The 13,539-nt window shown below is 55.6% G+C and overlaps 1 protein-coding gene across 1 annotated transcript in view; it reads right to left on the reverse strand.

Annotated features, from left to right (window-relative positions):
• The window catches only part of SRRM3 (serine/arginine repetitive matrix 3), a 56,295-nt gene extending 43,227 nt beyond the window's left edge, over window positions 1–13,068 (reverse strand). Inside the window, 1 exon segment of the mRNA XM_078440112.2 lies at window positions 12,853–13,068. The gene's annotated coding sequence lies outside the window, so the exon portion shown is untranslated.
• Window positions 13,069–13,539: the final 471 nt, after the last annotated feature.

Here is a 13,539-nt window from a genome sequence, read left to right on the forward strand (position 1 = left end):
ACTTAGGTTGTGAAACTGGGTCCAGGTCTTTGTAGAAGGAAGTGTGCAACAATAATTGTGTGTCAAGATATTTTATGAAGCTGGAAAAGAAAGACCATCTCCGCTGTGCAGAGGAATCCAGGTGTGCCTCTAGCCTCCCCCCACCCTTGGCACTGACGCTATTAACCCCTCCCTTCCCTGTGGGGACCCTTCTCCAAACCTCCAGCCCGCAAGCATGAGCATGGGGAGGGGGGTAAAGATAATCAAGTAGGGGGTGCAACAAACTGGAAGACCTATGCTGTGCAGGCGAGAGGGTGGGGCTGGGGGCCACGGGCCACGGGGCCAGGTAACAGCACCCTCAGCTCTAGGTTCGGGTCACTCATTCGTGTCATAGCTATTCAGCGAGTGGCCCCTCCAGGGCCCCTCAGAGGATAAGAGATGCAGGCGAAAATGTACTGATGCCTATAATATAGCAAGCTAAGTACTGGGATGGGAGATGTGGCAGAGACATCAACTGAGCTGGGGTGTGTGGGGAGGGGCATAGCTGGGAGGTCTTCCCGGAGGCGAGATCTTGAAGTGGAAGTAGGAGCTGGTGGGACAAAGAAGGGAAGGAAGGAAGTTGTGGGCACAGTGTGGGGGTGCGTGGGAAGAAGGCTTGGAGAGGAAAGAGGGAAGAGCGTAGGCCTGTGCAGGGCTGAGCACAGCGGGCCAGGGGGCTGGGGGGTGGGAACCAAGGAGCTAGGATCATACCCTGCAGGCAATGGGAAGTCAGTGAAGGCTGTTGAGCTGGGGAGGTCGTGGTCAGATTTGCATTTTGGAAAGCTCTCTCTTGCCGCCCGGTGCCCTCACTCTTGGTGATCCCTGTCCTTTGGATGGACCGGTCTGGCCCTAAGGGACAGCCCGATGCACATTAGCCAGGCGCAGACCAGCAAGTGGCCGAAGAGCCAGCCCGTGTTCAAGTCACCTACTGTGTGCCTTAAAACGACTTAACCTCTGTGCTCAGTTTCCTCATTCGTAAAATGGGATTCATATAAATACCTACACCCCTCCCCTGCTTAGGGGTGACGTAATTCACCTTTAAATTAAGGGTACACAGTAAGTTCTATGAGTAAGTGTTAACCGCCAGTTTTCCCCATAAATGATGCCAACCGGTCTAAACCACGACAGGCGTGAGTTAACCAGTAAGGCATATAGATCAGTCTAAATCAGAACGGGACCAGGTAGATGAGTACCTCTCCAAATCAGCACCAACTTGTAAAGACGGGCCAACAAGGCGGCTTTTCACAGCCAGCCACCCGCTGAGACCAGTACCTGCTGCAGCAGGAGGCCTGGGAGGAAGTACTCAGCCAGCCTGGCAACGAGAGGGTTAGCAGCGTGAGCTTCCTCCCTGCCTTGGAGCCTCTCTTGGGAGGTGCTGGCACTGCTATTTGTTACCCAACCCTCGAGAAGACGCGGCAGGGGGGAGGGAGAATCGCTGAAAGCCTTCCTTTCAATTATTCAGCAGTCAGAGCTTCCTGCTGCCCCTGTTGGAGCCAGAGGCAGGCTCTGGCCGGAGCCCCTGGGCTGGGTCTGGCTGGGTTGGGCCTGGACGGCTGGTTCTAGGAGGGGCAGCCCATAGGGGTGCTGGCACCACAGCCTGGGCTGCAGTGCTCACTCGTGGTCCTACTCCAGTCCCCCCCATCCAAGCCCTGCACTGGGCCCCGGGCAGGGCTCTGAGCTGTCCCCTCCCTGCAATCTGGGTCTGTCGTGGAATGGATGCGGCCAGGCTATCTGAGTCCCTAGAGCCAGGATGGGTTGTCCAGGGCAGGCAAGGGAGGGCGGGCAAGCCTACTGTCCACAGGACAAAGCCCAGGCAGCTTAGCTGGCCCTTGGGTCCTGAACAATCTGTCCAGGTACCCTGTGTCTCAGACGCACAACACTCTGGTCCACCTAAGAACACCCTGGCCCACGCTGCTCCCTCTGCCCCGAATGCCCTTTCCTTTCCGTTTTTTTCCTTTAAGACTCTGCACAAGCATCACCTCCTCTAGGAAGCCTTCTGCAACCTCCACTGGGGGACGCTCCTCTGCTGTGCTCTCAGAGCCTTACCCACTGGCTACTACTCTCCAGTTCTCTTCGTCCTACTGTGACTGTTTGCTCCCTGGGCTAGTGAGGGCAGTGACTCCAAGGGCTCTCCAAGGGTAATATCCATCTTTGTGTCCCTTGTGCCCAGCACAGGGCTTGGCACAAAGCAACCAAGCTGTGGACCTTTATTAAGCCATCTGTGACACTTTGCTGAAAGTCAGCCTGTGTTTGCACTGATGGGGAGCTCACTCCTTTTGTTTTTTTGTTTTTACCACTGCCAGAGACCTCAGCAGGAAAAGTCCCTGGTTACTGCTTTAGTATGCCCAGACTTTGTGTGTGCTCACGTTTTCACACAGGTCACATTGTCATATACTTTGTAAACCTTGGAGTTTAGCTTGTCTTGAATGGATACAAAGGACTTACCCTGGGACCCAGGCACCTGCCTATCAGCCCAGAACCTCTGTCCTTGCTCCTGTTGGCTCTGGTTTGGGTTCCCAGGGCAGAGGATTTCGGTGACTGGTCCCTAGAGACAAGGAGGCCTCGGCTTTCTGCTCCCTACAGAGGAGCACGCAGTATAGGCAATTCAGCCCAGGTGAGATCCGGTACAGACCAGTGTAGCCCAGGACAGGCCATGGAGAGCCTGAAGCTGAAGTTCAGACTGGGTACATCAACAGTGGACAGTGCGGGAACCCACAGACCCACGCAGATCAGTATTATAGACCAGTGGACCAGAGCAGGACGTGTAATACTGGTCATTGACAATAACGCCGACCAGTTCAACCCGGAAGGCAGGCCTGTGTAGACCAGTGCTGAGACCACACAAACAAGGAGTTCATTAGTCTCCCTTCCCCTCACCCTAGTGGAACAAAGGAACGCATCCCACTCAGCCCACTCTACTTCTCTTCCGGGCCCTCGCTAGCCTTCGGGAGCTGCAGTCTTCAGCCAGGGAGCAGACAGTGTCCCTGTGGCTGCCTGAGCTAGAATGGATATCTGAGGTTCGGGCATAGGGAGCCTGAGAAAGAAGCTTTGTATGGCTGACCTGTCACTGGTGGCATGGGCTGCCAGAGAGGTGATCTCTGTGTCCTGGGGAGGGTCCAAGCCAGGTGGCCTTGGTGAGGCATCCTAGGGAGAGGCATCTGTGTGTCAGGACTCCCTGCTCTCTGAGGACTCTTCCTAGTTGGCCTCTGGGGCTGAACGCGGAGTGAAGTCAAAGGAGCCCGTGGGCTGACATCAGCTTCCGTTATCCCCTTTGCCCCCTTCTCCCCTCAAGGACCCGATCCTTCAGGCTCACACCCAGGAGCTGGGCCGAGGAAGGGCAAGATGAGCTAGAAGCTGTGGGACCAGATCTCTTTTCCTTTTTGAGCCTCAGTTTCCCCATCTGGACGAAGTGTCAGGAGCCTGGATACTACTGGGGCCAGGGAAGGGCTGGGCTCTGAGTCTCTGGCAGTCCAAGACTTAGAAGAATCAAAGTTGCTGGTGATGTGCAGCTCCAGGAGTAATCAGCCGGAGGGGTGTGTGCAGGACAGACAGACAAGCCCCTTCCACCCACTGGGGAGGGTGACAGGAGAAGCCAGGGCAGCTGCCTCCATTGCCCACACAATCTCATTATGGAAAATTCCCTCTATTGACTCAGCTCTAATCAAGCAGGCTGCCCTGGGCATCCCCCCCAGGTTTCTGCTGGGCCGGGTGAGATCAAAGAGAGAGCCGGGCTGGGGGCTGGAGCCTCGCCTGCCATTCCCATCGATCCAGATGCGCCTCCCGTTGCTAGGCAACAGCCTCCAGTCTCTCCTGGTCCTTCCTCCCCCAGGGGCTGCAGGATCAGGCAGTAAGGGGAGAAGAGAGACCCCACATTTGTTCTCCAGGCCTTCCCTTACCAAGCTAGAGATCTTTGTCAAAAGGCCTTTCTCTTACCCAGGAAGCCACCCCCCTCATCCTGGCAGGTTGACCCTCCTGCAAAAATGGACCCCTTTCTCCCCCCACATTTGTATTCATCTCCAGAATACTCGAAATTCACACCTCCTGTGCTCCACATACACACTCTCTCAGGAAGACAGGCCAGGGATTCTCGAGAGGAGAAGGGACGCTCAAGAGGTCAGCGAAAAAGTCAAGGCTACCAACTTCCAGCCCAGCGCTGCACTAGATGTGGGAGCCATTTAATCTTAAGAGAACGACTCTGAAGACAAATTCACACTCCCGGTTTTGAGTGGGTTGGCATTTTTTTTTCTTTTTCCAAAACGTAGGATGCATTTCATAGTAGTTTTTTCTTTTTTGTTTCAAGTGCTATAATTTAAAACTGTAAGTTGTGTTTTAAAACAGGCACAAAAATGTACTGTGGGTTTTGGGGGCTGTAATTGACTAAATAATACAAATCTGATCATTTTATCACATTTAATATTGTGCACATTTTCTCTACCCTATCCTGCTCATCTGTCCTTTTTTTTCCTTTAACTGAATACATGCATGCCATCCCGCAGTTGTTCTGTGGTGACCTACTTAGATCATGGCTTATTTAGGATTTTAAGGTCTCTTCCCCTTCCGAGGTCTTTAGAGCCCTTAGGGATGGAAAGCATCTCCCTTTTCCCTCTGGTCCCTCATCAGACCTTTTTTTTTTTTTTTTTTTTTTTTTTTTTTTTTAATGCAACTGAGGGTCAGGAAGAGGGATGCACTTCCTGAGTATAAAGAGCCAGACTTAGGAGTTCACCGGCTCAGCCCTGAGAGCCACAGTCCTGGTGCCATTGGTCCTGCCACTGCCTGCCACCTGCTCCCTCAGCTCTGCGGCACTGTGACAGCTCCTTGCTGCCTCCCCTGCTCAGCCCCAGTCACACACGTCAACTCTGAGAGGCACAGCTTTCCAGGGTCCTTGACAAATGGTAGCCAATTAATGTCAATTAATCTGATTAGCCTAAATAGTTAATTAAGCAGTTAATTAACAACATCATTGACAATAACCTACGGCTCCTGAGGGATTGTGGGTGGGAGGCAGGAATGGTGGGGGGCTCTCCTTGCTCCAGGAAGGGGTGAATCCCTTAAGGTCAGGTCGGGCGGGGGCGGCTCGTGCAGCTGTAGCCTCTCCAAGTCTCACCTTGCTCCGCCATCAGCCCCAGAATGTTCATCAGGGCCTCGTCTGATCCCACCCCAGTAACATGCCCTCCCCTGCTCCCTGGCCAGGATTGACTTATGTGGGAGAGGCCACACCTCAGCACAGCAGAGGAGGGAGAGAGGCCTATTGTCTGGAAGCCTGTTCCACTCTAAAATCGCAGAGAGGAGTCCTTGCCTCTGCTGCCACCACACCCGCTCCAGACTGGGCACCTCGCTGCTTCGACCCCTGTCGGGGCCATGGACTTCCCCGAGCTGCAGAGTAGTCCTGGAAGGGAATCGTCATCCTTAAGCCCATCCTACAGATGTGGAAACCGAACACCTCCCGTATGCCAGACCCCGTGTTTGCACCCGGGACCTGCAACGGTGAGTAATGCAGGGTCCCTGCCCTCAGAGAGCTCCCGGGGTACCATCAAATGGTGCAGCCTCTTCGTTCCTGCCGTGTCTTAGCTGGGTGATGTTGGTGACCTTATTAACCTCTCTGTGCCTCAGTACCCCCTGCTGTGACCTGGCTACCTCATAGGATATTTTGAGGACTGAGCGGGAAATGCCAAATGAGTGTTCACGGTGACTAAATGACCCGCCAGGACAGAATGTAAAAGGGGCCGAGAAGGAAGTAGCACGGGACACTCGGGAGCACATGGAGGGAGGAGAGTTTGGAACAAGGTATTGTCCAGAAGACTTGTGAGCAGAGGCTGAAATTCGAAGAGGTAGAAGAAGAGGGAGGAAGGGCATCCAGGCAAAGGCAACAGCATATGCGAAGTGATAAGGCGCCGGTTTTCAACTCTAGCATGGACAGTCACCTGGGAGCTTTAAAAAACTGCAGACCCCCAGGCCCCACACACAGATTCTGAATCCATCATTTTGGGTGGGTCCCAGGAATCTGCTTTTCACGGACTGTTCTAGAAATCCGGAGGCCGGTACTCTATGCCTAGAGACCATGGCTGCAGTGGTTCTGAGTGTCCCAGGTTGGGAGGAGCTGAGCTACAGTAGGAGAGGCCCCCGGCCATGTGACCCGTGTCCTGAAAACACACCGCAGGCCCCCAGTTCTCTCCATCTGTTCAAATCATGCTTGCCCTTCAGTGGTGACCTTCCCGAAACAGCTCTGGCCTTTCGCTTACCTGCTGGAAACATCCCATGGTTTCTCTGCTGCCCACAGGAGAAAGGCTAGGCTCCCCGGACGGGCACTGTGGCCCTTTGTGAGGCCTCCCTCCCCAGCCTGGGTCCAGACCCCGACTCTCCAGCCATGCCGTTCCCCAAATGCCTGGTGTTCCCTCCATATCTCTGCACATGCTGTTCCCTCTGCCAAAAATGCCTTCCCCTCTCCCCCTCTCCCTGGCAAACCTGGACTCCTCTTAGCAAGTCCATCTGTGAAGCTGGCCCCAAAGTCCACTGGGCAGGCAACCTCCCCCACCGCCAGGGCCCTAGCTGTCCTTGGAATGCTCCCCCCTTAACCCATATTCTGTCTCAAAACATTCACCAGTTTATGGGCCTTGTTCCCCACCAGGCTGGGGAATGCTCCTCCCTTTCTCCAGTGCCTAGCACAGGATTTGGGGATGACAATGATAATTGAGCTTTTAAGGTGAGAGGAGCTGCTGAGCAAAAGTTTGATGAACGAATGAGTGACTGAATGAATGAGCAAATGATCCTCTCTGCTTTCTGATACATGAAACAGACGGGGACAGAGGGAGAGAGAATTTGGAGGCAGAGAAGAGAGATGTTCTGGGGACACTAAAGGATGGCTCACAAAGACCAATAAGCATGTGTCAGGTCCAGACAGGGAGGGGGGACAGGGCTGCCTGGAGACAGGACCTCCTGGGTGTCCTAGCTTCCTTCCCATCCCAGAAGTCCCCAGAAGTGGCATCCTGTTGGGAGAAGGGGTGGCTCAGCTCCTCTCTCAGCCCTGAAGCTGGGAGCCCTGAGCGGGCGCCCGCTCCCCCAGCCTGGGGTTCTCTGTTTGATCCCGAGGGCTGTGCCAGCAGCTGGGGCTGGGTGCGGGGACAGGCTGCCCACCCCATTCTAGCCCTGCCCCTGGCCCATGGGTCTTTCTTCCTCCCTGAATGAGTCTAGCCTGGTATACGTGCACGTACACATACATGTCAAATCTCCCAGAGGCGTGTCTCCGGTACCTGTCCCCTTTGCAGTCACCTCCCCCCAACGCCCAGCCTCTTTGTCCTCTTTCCATCCTTCCCTCCGCCCCAGTGCAGCCAGAGTGGGCTTCCTAAAGGGCAGATCTGACCAGTTCATGACAATGCTGCAAAGCCTCCCATGACTTCTGTTGCTTTCCAAATAAATCCTCTGCTCTTACAGTGGTTCCTAAGGTATTTCTCGACCTGGCTGGGAATTCTTCACTCCCCGCTGGGCTGCCCTCCGCCGTTTATTCTCAGGCATTCCCTGTGTGCTACAGCTGCATTAGATTACTCACCAGGACTTTTCATACCTTTGTGCCTATGCTGTTCTCTGGGTGTCATCCCCAGCCTTCTCTGTCTGGCACCTTCCCTGTCGTTCTTGAAAGCCCAACGTAAATGCCCCCCTCCCAGAAGCCTCCTCTGGCTGCCCACATCACCATGGTCATCTTAGCCTTGGCAGAACCTCAACAGGTCGTCAATGTCAGTTCCCTCATGCCTGCCTTTCCCACTAGTCAGGGAGTTCCTCAAGTTCAGGGTTGGTGTCTGGTTCACCTGTGTCCTCAGTGCTCAGACCGGACCCAGAAAATAGGAGGCGCTCAGTAGATCTTGACCGTGTGGTCTCACACTCAGATGATGGCCACTGAGCGCACTGGGTTTAATCCTTTCCTGAGTCACTTCTTATAGCACACTTGGGGGCAGGTAGCATTACGTCCATTTTACAAGGGAGGAAACAGATGTGGTCGTGGAGGTTGGGGCCCAAATGAGATCAGAGTCCAGGAGACTGGCAATCGCCTAAGCTTTCTTCTTAGGTCTTGTTGGATTCAGGTTCTCACCTTTCCTGGGGGATGTATGACCCTCACATGCTCCTCTTTTCCCCTTAGCAGCTCTGGCCTTCCCCACCTTGGTCCCGGGCTGACTGTCACAGGGCCCAAAGCCATCCTCACCAAGGAAAACCCACAGCCAGCAGACTCCAAAGGTGTGCTCGACCTAAGAGGGAAGCGGGGGTGGTGGAAGGTTCTCCCCACAGGTCTCCCGGGCTCCCTTGGGAAGTGGCTCTTCCCATGTCCAGCCTTCAAATGGCCACTAAAAGCCAGCTTTTTAAAGAATCTTTAAAGACATCAGAGAATTCTCATGATAGAGTGAAAAATGGGATGCTGGCTTCCCTCAGCAGTATGCTCCCGGTTTTTAAACTCTATGTATCTATGAACACATGGACAAAATCCTGGAAAAAATACCCTCCCCCCGCCCCCCACCTTCTGATGTTCACAGTGGCTATCTCTGGGTGGTGGGACTACAGATGATTTCCATTTTCTCCTTGGCTTCTCTACTTCTCAGGTCTCGCACAAGGAAGGTGTACTATGTTTAGAATCACAAGACTCCAATGAAACTTGCTTTTATCTACCTGTCTCCATCCCGGGGAGTTTGGGGGGATGGTGGTGGGGATGGAGCTCAGTATGGGAGGGGTCTCGGAGCCACAGGCCACACTCAAAGCTAGGAATAAAATAGATAGGCCAGGAGCTCCCCAGCTCAGTGAGCTGCCTGCACCCCGGGGTTCGATTCACTGGGCCCAGACTGCCTCATAGGCCTCAAAGACCCCAACAAGATGCTAAGGGAACTATGCTCTGCCTGCCAGCTCCAGCTGGCACAGAAGCCTCTGCGGTGGGCAAGAGGCCAGGCTGGGGGCGGCAGGAGGCTGAGGCCAGGCTGAGTGCCCAGGAAGCAGTGCCGCAGGTGGATGGGCCGGCGGCTTTTGGTTGGGGACAGGGGTGTCCCTGGGGGTCGGGGGCTGCTCTGGAGCCAAAGCACACATGGCCACTGTGGCCTTTCTCCCAGGCCAAGGTCCAGCTTGGGTAGCCTGGACCTGGTCACTTGCCCAGGCCCCTTGAGCCCCCTACTCTGGATGACATGGAGTCAACAGGGCTTGGCCTCTAGGGGTGCAGCTGTCACCCTCCTGTGCTCATGACCCAGAAGAAGGAGAAGGGGCAGAACCCAGAGTTGTCAACAGGGACCAAAGCCACAGTGAAAAACCTAGCCTGGGCCAGGCTGGGGTCTATAACTGTTGGTGATGAGCCTGTCATAAGCCCCCTCAGCTCCTTTGGGCCTCCTACCTTCTCACTGACCTCTTCCCCCCCACCCCTACCATAGAGCAGCCCACCCCCCTTCCTCTCTGTCTCCACTCTGAGTGCCTTCTCTGATCCTCCCACCTCTCTGGGCCCCTGACCTTTCCGCTGGGCCCAGGTGGGTATTAGAATTGAGAAGGACCTTTTCCCTTTCTTGCCTGGCTTTCCCTCCCCTCTCGGACTGGACTAGTCACCAGGCAGACTCACTCCCTCTACAGGGCCCTGCATCCTCTCTTCAGAGCATCAGCTGCAAAATCCCTCCCTCTCCCCACGACACCATGAATAAGCCTCAAGCACTGCACTCCTGCTGCTTCCGTGGATTTGGGGCCTGTGTATGTGTGTCCTGGGAGCCTCCTAGAGTCTGGCGAACAACTCTGGGGGGCGTGTGGAGGGCACCTTCAGTGTCCCTGCAGGTCACCTCAAGTCCTGGGCCAGGAAGGCTAAATCCTGGCTCAGCCAAAGAATCTGGGGTCTCCAGGTAAGCCACTGGGCCTCTCCAAGCTTTGTTCCCCCCCTTTAGTTAAGACCCCAGGTTCGTAGCTGGGAGGGACAGGTGAATTTTAAATCTCAGCTCCAACTAATAACTCAAACCTTCAAACACTTGGCGGTGACTTCTATCTCTGCCAATAGAACCACGGGCTTCCCGACACACAGATTTATAGGGCAGAGAGATCTTAAAATCGTCATGATGGCAGGGCTTTCGGGGGGTCATTCGGTCAAACCCCATCATTTTATGGCTGAGGACACCAAGGCCCAGAGACAGGAAGGGACCTGCTCAAGGTCACACAAGCAGCCAGGGTCAGAGATGGGCCCAGAAGGAAGGTCCTTGGGATCCTGTCCCAGAGCCCTTCAGCTGCCTCTGCCACACACCTCCTCCCACCCCCCGCCGGCCCACAGTGCCCTGGTTGACCCTCACTCAGGAGAGCCTGGGGAATTGAGGACAGAGTGATGTTGTGGAAGCCTCGCTGGGCCCCTGCGGCAGTGGGTGTGGGCTGCACCAAGACCTTGCTCTGTGACCTTGGGAAAGTCACATCACTTCCAGGCCCGGTTTTGCTCCTCTGTGAAAGGGATCAAGGCCACCTTTGATACCAGGTTGCGTGAGGATGAAGTGAAACAACGTACATGAAGTGACAGGTCCATGGCAGGGGCTCAGAATATGGGAAGGAGTCAAGGGAGAGGGTGAGTTCCCCTCATCTCTTTAGCAGAACCCCTGATGGCTGCTGGGACAGGAGGAGCCTTGATTCTGCCCCTGGGGCAGCAAGCAGTGGGCGGAGGAAGAGAAAAGTCAGTAGGGGAGGCTGACCCCAGCAGTACTAGCAGTGGCTTGTGACCATGGCCCCATCTCGGGGGGGGGGGGGGGGGGGCTAACCGCTCAGAAAGGAACAGGCAGTCACTGGCTTGCTGAGGTCAGCAAGAGGCTGGCAGGCAGAGGAGGTGAGAAGTGGATACGGCAGTGAGCAGTTGGGCCTGCCAGACCCAGACTCCCCCTCTGGCAGGCGTGACAGTGGCAGGGGTGGGTTGCGGTGGGGGCACGCAGCTGGCCAGTTCAAAGCACATTCTACCTCCAAATATCCCAGTGACCTTGGGGGAGTCAGCTCCTCACTGCACTGCACACCCTCACTCATATGCCTCAGGCTCCCCACCTGGAAAGCGGGCATCATGAACCAAGAAACTGGCATTTAAGTGGGCCTTGATATCAAGGGGCTGGGACAGGTCATCAGCTGCACCCAGGGAAGACAGCTTGGGTGCTTCGTGACCTTGGGAAAGCTACTCGAGTCTCATTTCTCAGCTGTGAAATAGGGACAGCGATGGCTTCCCTGGGAAGTTTTTGTGAGGATTGACTGAATCAACAGTAGCACTGTGCCAAGCGTGGAGCCTGTTCCAAGGCCCTCAGCCAGTGTCCCCCTCCTCTGGGAAGAGAAAGATGTGCTTCAAACAATGCTAAGAACTTTCCCACCTTTATCCAGCTCCTCCTCAAGAAATTCTTACTTGCATTCAACTGACAAACACTCCCCCAGAATTTTACAGCCCCAAAGTAGTTTCTCAGTCCTTATCTGGATTATTTCTTGGAATAGCCAAGTAGAGACTGTTAACATGACACCTGTTTTACAGATTAGGAAACGGGCTCCGAAAGGTTAAGTGGCTTACCTGAAGTCATGTAGCTTGGATTTGAACCCATGTCTCTCAGACTTCAGAGTCCATGACACCCTACCCACCTACCCCCACCTCTTAAAATCCAATCAAGTCTTTATTCACCCTTCAAGAATTCCTCCTCCACCCCTCACAGGAGAGTGGGATGGGGCATAAAGTTAAGGAACCAAAAAGCTGGTAATGTGTGGGAGCGATTTCCTAGCCAGCTTGGTCCTATTTCTGGCTGGGGGAGAATTTGGTACATGCCGGGGCCATGACCTTAAGATGCACAGAGAAACTCTCCAGCTCCTGCCCTGCTCTCCACCTAAGTTCCTGCCTTTTCCCTTGACACAGGACAAAAGGCCAGCCCAGGCCCTCTGATGCCAGAAGTGGGCAAGTGAGTGTGGTCTTAGGGGAGTGAGAAGTCATGGCTGGGACAGAGCATAGGCATTGGAGTACCAGGCCAGACCTGGGTGCCCTTCTTTCTCTACCCGCCAAACCCATCCCCACAATGGACCTGCTGCCAGGAGCAGGAACTGCAGGAAGCTTCAACACTGCCCAGGCAGGAGCCCTGGGAGGGGGGGTGGGGGGGAGAGGATGCAAGGCAGAGGCTGCGTCTCTTCTCTTATCTCTCCTTTTTACCAGGAATTTGCTCTGAGCTTGGGCTCACTCGGAGCTTCAGAAACTCTCCCTGGGCATTCAGAGAGGCCACAGAGAACCCCCCTAAACTCCTGGTGGCTATTTTCTCTTCTGTGCCCTCCATCCTCTTCCCAGTGTGAGAGTAAATGCCATCCTGTGTGAGACCCAGTTCTCGTTGCCAGATCCTGCCTCCCTAGGGGCATTTGGGCAGCTGGGAAAGGGGCCAGGCTGTCCCCTATGCTGCCACCCCCTTCTGGACAGAAGCCCAGCATTCAGGTGGGGGCTTGCTCCTTCCACCCCTCCCAGTGACCAGCCTATCCACAGGGTCCCTGCGTTAATCTCTCCCTTCCCTAGGGAGCGGGTCCTTCTCCTCAGCTGGGGGAGGGCAACTGGGCTGCAGCTGAGCGTCTCCCTAACATCCTCATGGGCCAGGCCATGGCCATTTATGCCCAGGGGAGTCCTGCCCATGACCCCACAGGGTTCCCACTTTCTCCGTTCCTCTCAGTGAAATGAACAATGTTCCTCATCTCTGTTTCCCAGGTGCCTGGCACCCTCCATCAAACACTCTTGCAGTCCCCCAATCTACCATCTGCTCGCGGGCCTGCGGACCTCGAGCCCCTGTCCGACTGTGGAGGCCCGAGGTTCAACCCAGCCCCAGCCCCTCTGGGAAATGCCCCCGCCCCGCTAGGGGCTCTCACCTCCCCGCTGGCCGCCGCGCTCCTCCGGGTGCTGAAGCCAGGCCCTCCGGCCCCGCTAGTCCCAGCTTCCTCCTCCGCTCGACTCGACAGGGCAGCTCCGCGGCCCCCACGGCCCCGCGCCCTCCGTCTCCCCGCGGGCGCCGCCGCCGCCGCCGCCGCCGATTGCTGAAATGCTGGACAGCGCACCACCATGGAGGCGGTCTCCCTGCCCGCCTGCCGGCCAGAGCGGTCCGGCCTCCACAGCGCCCTCCGCAGGCCCGGAGGGCCCCCCACAGCGGAGGCCAGGGACGGGGCGTCCGGCTTGGACTCTCCTTCACTGTAGTTCTATCAGGTCCAGTCCTTGCGGGTGGGAGCACTCCAGTCCCCAGATTCGCCCGGGGCCAGGGAGGTTATTAATTTTGAACTGGAAAAAGAACTCGGCATCCTGAATTCTCGCCAGGACACTGACTGAGCAGCTGGTGTCTAAGAGGGCCCTGGGATCCGGCCGGGAGATGTCCCAGGAGGCCCCTTTTATCGCGCATCCTGGTAGCTGGACAGAGGCTGGGAAGGGTGGAGGGGGAGGGCCATCGTAACTGGTAGAGGAATTTGGGAATGGAATCGCTGGACCTTTGGTGGTGCTTGGTTGGGCGTCTGGAGTTGTGAGTCGAAGTCACCCTTTGGTTACTCTCTTCAAGACCTTGGGGTGGT

The sequence above is a fragment of the Panthera onca genome, chromosome E3, assembly GCF_046562875.1.
Source record: "Panthera onca isolate mPanOnc1 chromosome E3, mPanOnc1 haplotype 2, whole genome shotgun sequence".
NCBI classification, from domain to species: Eukaryota; Metazoa; Chordata; class Mammalia; order Carnivora; family Felidae; genus Panthera; species Panthera onca.